The sequence below is a fragment of the Ambystoma mexicanum genome, chromosome 1q, assembly GCF_040938575.1.
Source record: "Ambystoma mexicanum isolate Mex_15411 chromosome 1q, UKY_AmexF1_1, whole genome shotgun sequence".
Classification (NCBI taxonomy): Eukaryota; Metazoa; Chordata; class Amphibia; order Caudata; family Ambystomatidae; genus Ambystoma; species Ambystoma mexicanum.
In genome coordinates, this window is record NC_090922.1 from 1,146,136,492 (window position 1) to 1,146,146,767 (window position 10,276).

Consider the following 10,276-nt stretch of genomic DNA (forward strand, 5'->3'; position numbering starts at 1 on the left):
TTTTGAATGTGGGGCCGAAGTATTAACTTTTTGTCACCCAGTGGGCCGGCGAGCCAAAAGTCAACAACCTCACATAAAGCAGTATATTAAAAAGCGATATTGTGTGACCTTTGACACAATAGCATCACAGGCAGTGATAGCTATGCAGTCCCAAAGATAGCTATTGGTGTCATGGGCAGTGATCAACGGTTAGTTGCTTGTGATTTCTATCAGTGTCTGTGTGTTAATAATTTTCTGAAATGGTGGGGGCGACCGAGCGTAGCGAGGGAGCTACAAGGATCTAGGGAGGGTTTGGGGGGGTTTCCCCCCCAAGAATTTTGTTTCAAATATGGGGTTGAAATGGTGCATTTTACAGCAGAAAAGGTGACCAAAAAGCCATAAGTTTACAATCAGTCCTAAAGGGGAACATGAAAATTCCATATCACCAACAGCAGAAAAGAACATTTTACAACACAACACATTTTAATGATCAATGTGTCCACAGTGTAAGACAGCACTGTCACTGATATAACACGTTGTCATGCTGGTTGTACCCAAAATATGCCTCTGTAGCAACTTGTCTATGCTGGCTGTTCCCAATTTTGGCCAGCATTGTCCTGTACAAAGCATGATTGATGCTGCCTGAGCATGTACAGTGTGCCCAATACATATGGCAGCTTATCTCTGTAATATACATTACTTCTGTGGTGATGAAAGAAGCATAATTCTATTCAAAAGATAAAATGTGGAAAAGCGATCACCCAAAGGTGAACCTAATTGAAGAAACGCAATGTGAGCACAATCTTAAAGTATGAAACCTAGCAGGCCTAGTGCACACTTTACCTTTTCTTTCACCAATAAATCGGGGGGAGAGCAGGAACGCAGTCCCCCACTACCAGAAATAATGCAGTCGTGTATCCCGCATTTGGGGACATAGCAGGGGTCAGCAAATCCGATGTGCAATGGGTAAACCTCACCCTGGGAAATCTGCCCTTGAGATCAGATTCTCCCCTGCCAGTTAAGTATGAGTTGCATGCAAGAGGGCAGGGGTTGGGCCAGTTCTGGAAGCCCCGCTAAGCGAGGGTGAGAAGGCAGGCCCTGACCCAGCCCCGGCCCCCACCCCCCGGAAGCTCTGAGCCTCTGCAGAGCTGCCTGTCCCGTGTGCAGGGGGATGCTCCGGCAGGCAGAGCCCAGCAGAAGAGCAGATTGTAGCAGTTCCTTTCTCCCATCAGGCCCTGCTCGGCCCGAGATTTGTATAAATCGCAGGATGGTTCAAGCAGGCCTGTTGCAGTCTGCCCACTGGCCTGTCGGCCCCACACGGGCCCATGGCCCTCCTGAGCGGAGCTGCTCAGCGCTGGGCCCATTGACACCATCATAATCATCCTGGACCTCGACGCTCCACCACCCCTGAATCTCAGAGTTCTGCTCAATGACAATGCTGAAGCTTTGACATCTTTGCCGCAACCATATGCCGTGTTGTGTTAGCCGAGCCTGCACAGCGCCAAAGGCAAGTATTCCCTTGTCCGGGCCCAGAGGTCACCGAGTCTTCCAGTGCCATCCACTTGGCATGGCCTACTGTTCCCAGCGTTTTTTACCCGCAAATCAGCAACACTGCCAAACAGAACTGCATCATTGGGGCCCATTCATTGGGGCCCATGGCTGCTGCTCTCCGACTTGACCCCAGCCCAGCGCAAAGGCACCCATGCTCCTGGCCTGATGCTGAAAAGCCTGGCTCTGATGAGATCCGAAAGACAAGAACTAAGGTATTTTGTGAACATAGTACTATTGTTTTTTGTGTTGCAACTGTATCAGCTCACACCTCTCCTGAAGGGTATAGGCTGCCCTCAGACTGCGCTACCAAAAGAGTGAAAATAAGTTATACCTGTTGGGCTTGCCTGTTTTACTTTTATGATTGGGATCACTGCTGCATGAGTATTAAGCACGTTATAAATAACCTATCATATCATACATCACAGCAAGGTGTAGGACTGAATTGGCAAAGGGACTGGGGCTCCCATCTGTGATATGTCAAGCTCCCACCCCACCCCCCTTGTGGATCTGAATAAAATATGTGTAACCTTCTTAAGAAACTTACAGAAACATTGGCAGGTGGTCCACTGAAGCCCATTTGCAGGTTGCAGTGTATTATTGGGGCACTACTAGGGTAACATATTGTGCGCTAGCCTTTGGTGTTCCTTTTCCCCGCCGCTTGTGCTTTGAGTCGGGGCAGCATTCTTCCTCCGCGTTTTGTTCAAAAAATGTGTTGGTCACATTGTTATTCTTATTCAGATCTCTGTTATGAACTGTGCACTAACCTGCGCCCAATGTTTTCAGCTCTGTGTTGTCCTGCTTCCAATTGTGCCTGAGCTGATACAGAAAATGGCGTTTATTCCGCATGCGTGTGTTTATACATTTTTCCCCCATCTGCCATAGTTAAGTGTAGTTTACTGCTCAACCGTAGTATGTCCAAAAGGGTAGGGTGTTTCAGTCACCCTTTGTGCTGGCTCAGGTGCCAGAGAACTCGATGGGGTATGCCCGCCGTGCAACTGGTGTTCCAGTGAGGTTTCAGCTTGCTGTGTACACACGGTATTCCCCTTTCTTCTTTTCAGATGGCTATGCACTTTAAAATGTGGTTGTCGTATAATTTACAACCTGCCGTGTCGAGGGGTCACGCCTGCTTTCCCTCTGCTGTTCCAATACACAATGCTCCTGGCGGCATCAATTCTTTGCAGTTTCTGCCTGTGGCCGCTTATCTCCCAATGTGTTGTGGCCCAGTGTGTTCCTGCTTCCAAATGAAGCCCACGTTGATTTTAGGAAGGCTCTGGAGCGTTTCAGCCGTGGTACGCAGAGGTGTGGGGGGGGGGGTTGGGTAAAGTCAATCATCTGCGCGGGCCCTCCAGGCTGCCATGGTTTCCTCACCCCCTCTGGCCTTATGAGATTCCATTTCCCTTTTCTGCAGGCGCCAGTACGCTGGTGCTCCTTTTGCAGCCTCCCTGGTCGCAGCTGGCAGAAGCGCCCAGCGTTTTGATGTGCCAGCCGGGTTGACAAATTTATTTATTTCTGCAATGTTTGTCGCATATCCGACAAACATTGCATAAATAAACAAATTAACACGTCGTGGCTGAGGACTGTAACTACCTCTGTTGACCCCATGGGGTCACCAGAGGAAGTTACACTTTTACGCACAGGCACATTTTTTTTTTTACATTTTTTTTTTTTTTACTCAACAGTTGTTCAACATACGGCCTCGCGGGCCACATAAAATGGCTTGGAGGGCCGCATTGTGGCCCGCGGGCCGTATGTTGGACAACCCTGCCTTAAAACAACAGTGTTATAATACCAACAAAAAGTGATCCCCATCTACTATATGGAGTGGAAGCCAATACCCCGAAAGATCAACATTGGTGAGATAAAATTGAGTCTCGGTTTTGGAAACAAATTTGATGTCTTCCTAACTGCACACCTCTCCCATTGATTCGTTTAGAAGTGGACTGATATCTTTACATGCTTATGTGCTATGGAAAATGTCAGCCTTCCTAAGGAAGTCCTTGAGGAACCTTAATGCCCTGAATATATTGGGTGTTGTAGCCCAATATTTATTATCATCGCAGCACATGCTCTCGAAAACATGGCTAAAGTATATTTTAAATGCTTTGGCAGATGCATCTGTTGATTTGGATCTCTTAATACACAATCCTGATCGTGCCAAGATAAAAATCTATCAGCATGATTGGATTTTGAATCGAATTAGATGTCTGACAAATAAGTATTTCAACACTCCACTGTTTGGCCATAAAAGATTTTGTGTCATGGCTGATTATCTAGTTAAGTGGCCATCTCCTCAAATACGAATCCAATTTCTTCGATTCAGATTGAACCTCTGGCCAACGCAAGATGTGTTGGCCAGGAGAAAAATAATATCACCTGAACAAAACTTTTGTCACTTCTGTAAGAATAGACTTGTGAGAGAAACACTCCAACATTGTATTGTAACATATCCTGTGCTAAGGGATAAGCAAGAAAGATATTTGAAGAATCTTATTGTGTCTCATTATTTTATGGATCCAGATGAAATTTGGTACTGTCTTTTTACAAATATGAAATTAGCTGTCCGTATTGCGATTGCACAATATTTTGAATCTCTTTTTCCTTTAATACCAAAGTAACATATGGAAATTATAAAAATTGTATTCCCTAAATTGTTCTGTTGGGGAAGTATTTTTGATTCAACTCAACGAAAGTTTTAAATGAAATGTCTGTAAGAAATTAAATTATATGTTGATTTAAATGTGTAGTCTATATGTGTGTTTGCTAATGTTTTAGGTTATATTTATATTTGAAAGGTTGAAGCTAACCAAATAAAAAAAAAAAAAAATATGAAGGTGCAGTGACGTGTCTACGCACTGCCGCTTTAAAGGGGAGAACACCACAATCCCGATCTCAGCACTTGCTAGCACTTGACCTAAGTATCTAGAGGCATTTTACCCCAACATTCTGACTCCTGAGAACTTAGTAATCTGCCTAGTATAGAATCCCAGGTGGACCTCTGGTTTCTCCCCACGGCCTCAAGCATGCATCCTTACAAACATAGGAGGCGGAGACAGAGAGATAGGTTCAAACACACCTTTATTCATGAATTCCCAACTCCAACTAACTTCCCATCTCCCGCTTCCCGCCCCTCCCCTTCCCATGTCCGTTGGTATCTTGTCACGTGATGTGGGTCTTGTGACGACATCACACCCGCCCCGGTACTAAACATAAGGTCCACTCTAGTTAATTTCCTCAATTAGTCTGTGAGACTTCATTTGTACTCTTTGAGGTCTCTTGTCCCCTTGTTCTTCACAAACTTCTGGGGGCAATGGTGCTGTCTCTGCACTGGAGTCTTTTCTGTCACCTTCATACGATGAGTCCCACTCGGCATTCGTGACGGGTGAGGATCGTTCAACAAAAGGAACAATTCTGGGCATCTGCCAAAAGTGTGAGAAATTTTTGGATGTGGTTTTCCTGTCACCTTCAGCGGTGATGAGAGATCCCTTCACTTGAATAACTGTCAAAGGTTCTTGTCCAAAAGCAGGCATGCTCTTGTGGCTTTGAACTTGCCTGGCTATGACCACATCTCCTGGCTCTATGTCATTTTCTTTTGCTCTCCGCTTCCCATCAGCCCCTCAGGATGTCATTTCACCAAAATGCCAGAGGTAGCGGAAGTGACATCACATGACCCTTGACCCCCTAGATGACATCACAGGAAGTGATGTCATTAGACCCCCCCCGAAGTAATATCACGGGAAGCGATGGAACATGACCTTTCACCCGTTGACAAAACAGGAGGTTGCATCACAGAGCATTGTATACTACGAAAAATATGGTTACGATATCACTATAATGTGATGTATATTTCTGTCATGACCCTCGCCCAAAACCCCCTCTGGCAAACCCATTGGCCAGGTGGAGTCAGGACTCGGGCCTCTAGAGCCTGGCATCCTCTTCAAAAGCCCTCATGGGGCCAGTCCTGGCGCCTATGGTACCAGGCTCATACACTGTGAAAAACAATGTGCTTGGGAACTACTTTATTGTATTGTCAGCCAACATGGAGGCATCCACATAGCTTGGTTCATGAGAACCAAGCAATGCCGTCTAGTGTTTTGGGTGTGGTAGCCTAGGGACTACTTTACCTGGACTATTTTGTTGGGGCTATTTAAACCACACCCGAGCAAGACAACACGCTTCGCGTTACTTTGCAGCTTGCAACGTGACTCTTACCGTGTCCAGCTATTCCCTCGAACCTCGGGGAAACAGAACCTGCAAGGAGACAAAAGGAACATCATTAGCAGCAGCATCTTACCTGCAGTCTTCATCTTTAAACACTCACAGCTACTGAGAACAGCTTCCTCGAATCTGCATGCCTCCGGACAGAACGACCTGAAAAAGGAAGATAGAGGCAACATTAAAGAAAGCAGTAGAGACATTTACAAATTTGAGCTGCTCAAAAGGCTTACCTGGCTGGTCACCTCTCGGCTGGCACCACTCCGGACATTCCACTCGCGCTGAAGAACACCTTGACCTACGAAGAAGGAAAACATAGGTTAGCAAAGGCAAGACTTTGCAGCGCTGCACATAGCGCTTACTTACCGTATCATAGCGCTCTTTTTGTGCCATCATTTACCAGCGGGGCTCAACCAAGCCAGTTCGCCGCTCTGAAGCTCTGCATACCTAGGGGAGAAAAAAGAGACATTTTAAACAAAGAAAGGCATGCAGGATAGCAACAAAACTAAAGAACAGCAATAAGACCTACCTGAACAATATCAAACGTCAGTGAAGTAACTGGACCGCACTCGCACATGAAAGACAACGTGCCCCTGCAAAGAAGGCAGGACGAAGAGCATGCCTAATTCTACCACAAGGTGAGGAGATGGCGCCAGAGGGACTGAATCATATGGGGTAACCTTGTTGTGCCAGGACGGACATCGGGAGTCTATTTCATTCGATCTCATCAAGACACCTCAGTTCAGGCTAATACGAGGGATGCCATGGTTGGTTGCTCACAACCCTTTGATAGACTAGTGGGCATGAAAATTAACCTTCCCCGGTGACTGCTCCCCTGCCTGCTATTACCAAGAGGAGAAACCCGACGTCTGTATCCCCATGACTCCCAGAGCGACAGTGTCAACCCTGGGAGCAACTAATACCTTGCCAAGGGAATACCATGATTTCCAGGATGTTTTCCGAACGGACCAAGCCAATAAATTTCTGCCTCACAGGCCCTATGACTGTCAGATCAACCTTGTTCCTGGTGCACAAATCCCTTGCGGCAGGATCTATGCTCTCACAGAACCAGAAAACCTTAATTTGAAATCCTATTTAGACCAGTACCTTGCAAACAAATGTATCCATCTTTCAAAGTCCCCCGCAGCCAGTCCTTTGTTCTTCGTACCGAAAAAGGAAGGAGACTTGAGAACCTGTATTGACTACCGCGCATTGAACCAGATCACCGTGAAGAACCGCTACCCCTTGCCACTTATCCATGAGATGCTAGACCAAGTTAAAGATGCCAAGATTTATACCAAATTAGACCTTCGAGGAGCGTACCACCTGGTCCGAGTCATAAAAGGAGATGAATGGAAAACCGCCTTGCGTACTAAGTACGGCTTGTTCGAATATCAAGTCATGCCCTTCGGGTTATGCCACGCTCCTGCGGCATTCCAATATTTCATGAATGACGTCCTACAGGAGTTAATCGATGCGTGCGCCTTAGTGTACATAGACAACATCTTAGTATACTCAGCCTCGGAACAAGATCATGTCAGGCACGTTCGTCCAGTCCTCAACAAGCTCCGTCAACATTGCTTGTTTGCAAAACTTGAGAAATGCTTTTTTTACGTCAGCGAAGTAGAAAATTCTGAAATGGCCTTCACCGACGTCTCTGAAAGGGGTACAAAGCATGCTGGGCTTTGCGAACTTCTACCACCGGTTCATCCCAGACTTCTCTCAGGTTGTGCACCCAATCACAGTACTATTACGAAAAAACATAAAAAGTTTGCTTGGACCGAAGAAGCAGAAGAAGCCTTTCAGGAACGTAAACAAAGGTTTACCTCCGCTCCAATCCTGCGACATCCTCGTCCAGACCTCCCTTATGTCGTTGAAACTGATGCGTCCAGTCTCGCAATGGGGGCTGTCCTTTCACAGAGAGACCCAGTAACCGGCCAGCTACATCCTGTGGCCTTCTGGTCGAAAAAGTTCTCAACTCCAGAGATTAATTATGCCATCACGGACAAGGAACTCCTGGCTATCAAATCCGCCTTTAAAGCCTGGAGGCACTACCTTCTGGGGGCCAGACACACCATTACAGTCATCACAGACCACCAAAACCTACAATATCTCAAAACAGCCAAGGCCCAGTCCTCGCGCCATTTACGGTGGGCCCTTTTCTTTGCTGAATATGATTATGTAATCACATTTCGACCAGGAGTCAGAAACAGAAAGGCGGATGCCTTATCTCGCATGGACATAGATGAAATAGTATATACAACTCCAGACCCAGTACCTATTATACCTGAAGACAAACTCTTGGGTATCACGACAGCCTTAACACAAGCAGAACTACAAAAAGAAATCCAACGGACAATGAATCCTGATGCCTACCTCGCATGGCAAACTCAAGGAGAACAATATACCATCAAGGACCATCTACCCTTTTTTAGGGATCGCCTATATGTACCCAAAAAGGAATTACAACAGCATATTATTTCAAACTATCACGATTCACTGATCGAAGGGCATCCTGGGATCGCCAAGACCCTGGCTAAGGTGAAAGACAACTTTTGGTGGCCTACCTGGCGTAAGGACATCATTCAGTATATTCAGTCCTGCGGTATCTGTGCACAAAATAAATAACAGAAACAAAAATCATCTGGTCTCCTACAACCATTGGACATTCCTCCAGTTCCATGGCACACTCTTTCCCTTGACTTCATCACTGATCTACCTCCAAGCCAAGGGTTCAACACCATCCTTGTAGTTGTGGACTTATTCTGGAAGATGGCTCATTTTATTCCTCTCAAAGGCCTCCCAGACGCAGCCACTTTAGCAAAAGTGTTCCTGGAGGGCGTGGTTAAGCTATATGGCATCCCTCGGTTCTGGTCTCTCATCGAGGCAGCCAGTTTGTTTCAAACTTCTGGAAAAAATGTTGTGCAATGGCGCAGATTGACATTCGGCTATCTACCAGTCACCATCCCCAAACGGACGGCCAAACCAAGAGAACCAATCAGACACTCGAGCAATATTTACGGTGCATGCTGCACCACGAACAAAGGAATTGGAAAGACCTGCTATGGATAGCCGAATATGCATATAAAAATTCTTTGCATTCAAGCACAGGACAAACGCCCTCATATACCCTTTATGGCAGACATCCACGTACCTCTGAACTAGACCTTCCAGCCAGCTTGGAAATGCCAGCGGTAAAGACTCTCCACACAACCATTATTCAGGCTTTCAAAAGGGCAAAGGAACAACTTATTCATGCCAAAGAAAAACAAAAGAGATTTTCCGACCAACACCGGAAAAAGGCCCCTCATTATCAAGTAGGAGACAAAGTTTGGTTAGCCGTAAAATTCATACCCATCAAGGGAACCCGGACCTTTCATCCCAGATTCTTAGGACCTTATACCATTAAGGCAATTATCAACCCAGCAGCTGTGAAAATGGATTTACCACCTAATCTACACATCCACCCGGTATTCCATGTTTCCCTCCTGAAACCCATGCAACCCGGCACACGGATTGGGACACCACCTAAGCCCATACTTGTTGATGGAGAACCAGAATTCGAAGTCAAAGATATCTTGGACTCTAAATACTCTAGGACCAAGCTATATTATCTCATCGATTGGAAAGTATTTGGACCACAAGATAGATCCTGGGAGCCCAGTGAAAATATCCACGCACCACGTCTAATCAGGAAATTTCCATCGGAACTTCCCAAACAAACCTGGGCCAGACAGAAGGAACACCATGGGAGGGGCCTTAGGGGGGAGTGCTGTCATGACCCTTGCCCAAAACCCCCTCTGGCAAACCCATTGACCAGGTGGAGTCAGGACTCGGGCTTCTAGAGCCTGGCATCCTCTTCAAAAGCCCTAATGGGACCAGTCCTGGCGCCTATGGCACCAGGCTCATACACTGTGAAAAACAATGTGCTTGGGAACTACTTTATTGTATTGTCAGCCAACATGGAGGCATCCACATACTTGGTTACTAAGAACCAAGCTATGCGGTCTAGTGTTTTGGGTGTGATAGCCTAGGGACTACTTTACCTGGACTATTTTGTTGGGGCTATTTAAACCACACCTGAGCAAGACACCACGCTTCGCGTTACTTTGCAGCTTGCAACGTGACGCTCACCGTGTCCAGCTATTCCCTCGAACCTCGGAGAAGCAGAACCTGCAAGGAGACAAAAGGAACATTATTAGCAGTAGCATCTTTCCTGCAGTCTTCATCTTTAAACACTCAGAGCTACTGAGAACAGCTTCCTCGAATCTGCATGCCTCCCGGACAGAACAACCTGAATGAGGAAGATAGAGGCAATATTAAAGAAAGCAGTAGAGACATTTACAAATTATGAGCTGCTCAAAAGGCTTACCTGGCTGGTCGCCTCTCGGCTGGCACCACTCCGGACATTCCACTCATGCTGAAGAACACCTCAACCTACAAGGAAGGAACACACAGGTTAGCAAAGGCAAGACTTTACAGCGCTGCGCATAGCGCTTACTTACCGCATCATAGCGCTCTTAATGCGCCATCC

The 10,276-nt window shown here is 46.4% G+C and overlaps 1 non-coding gene across 1 annotated transcript; it reads right to left on the reverse strand.

Annotated features, from left to right (window-relative positions):
• Positions 1-843: 843 nt before the first annotated feature.
• LOC138565540 (U1 spliceosomal RNA) lies at positions 844-1,005 on the reverse strand. The gene has a single exon (XR_011301384.1). It is a non-coding gene; the product is annotated as a U1 spliceosomal RNA (small nuclear RNA).
• Positions 1,006-10,276: the final 9,271 nt, after the last annotated feature.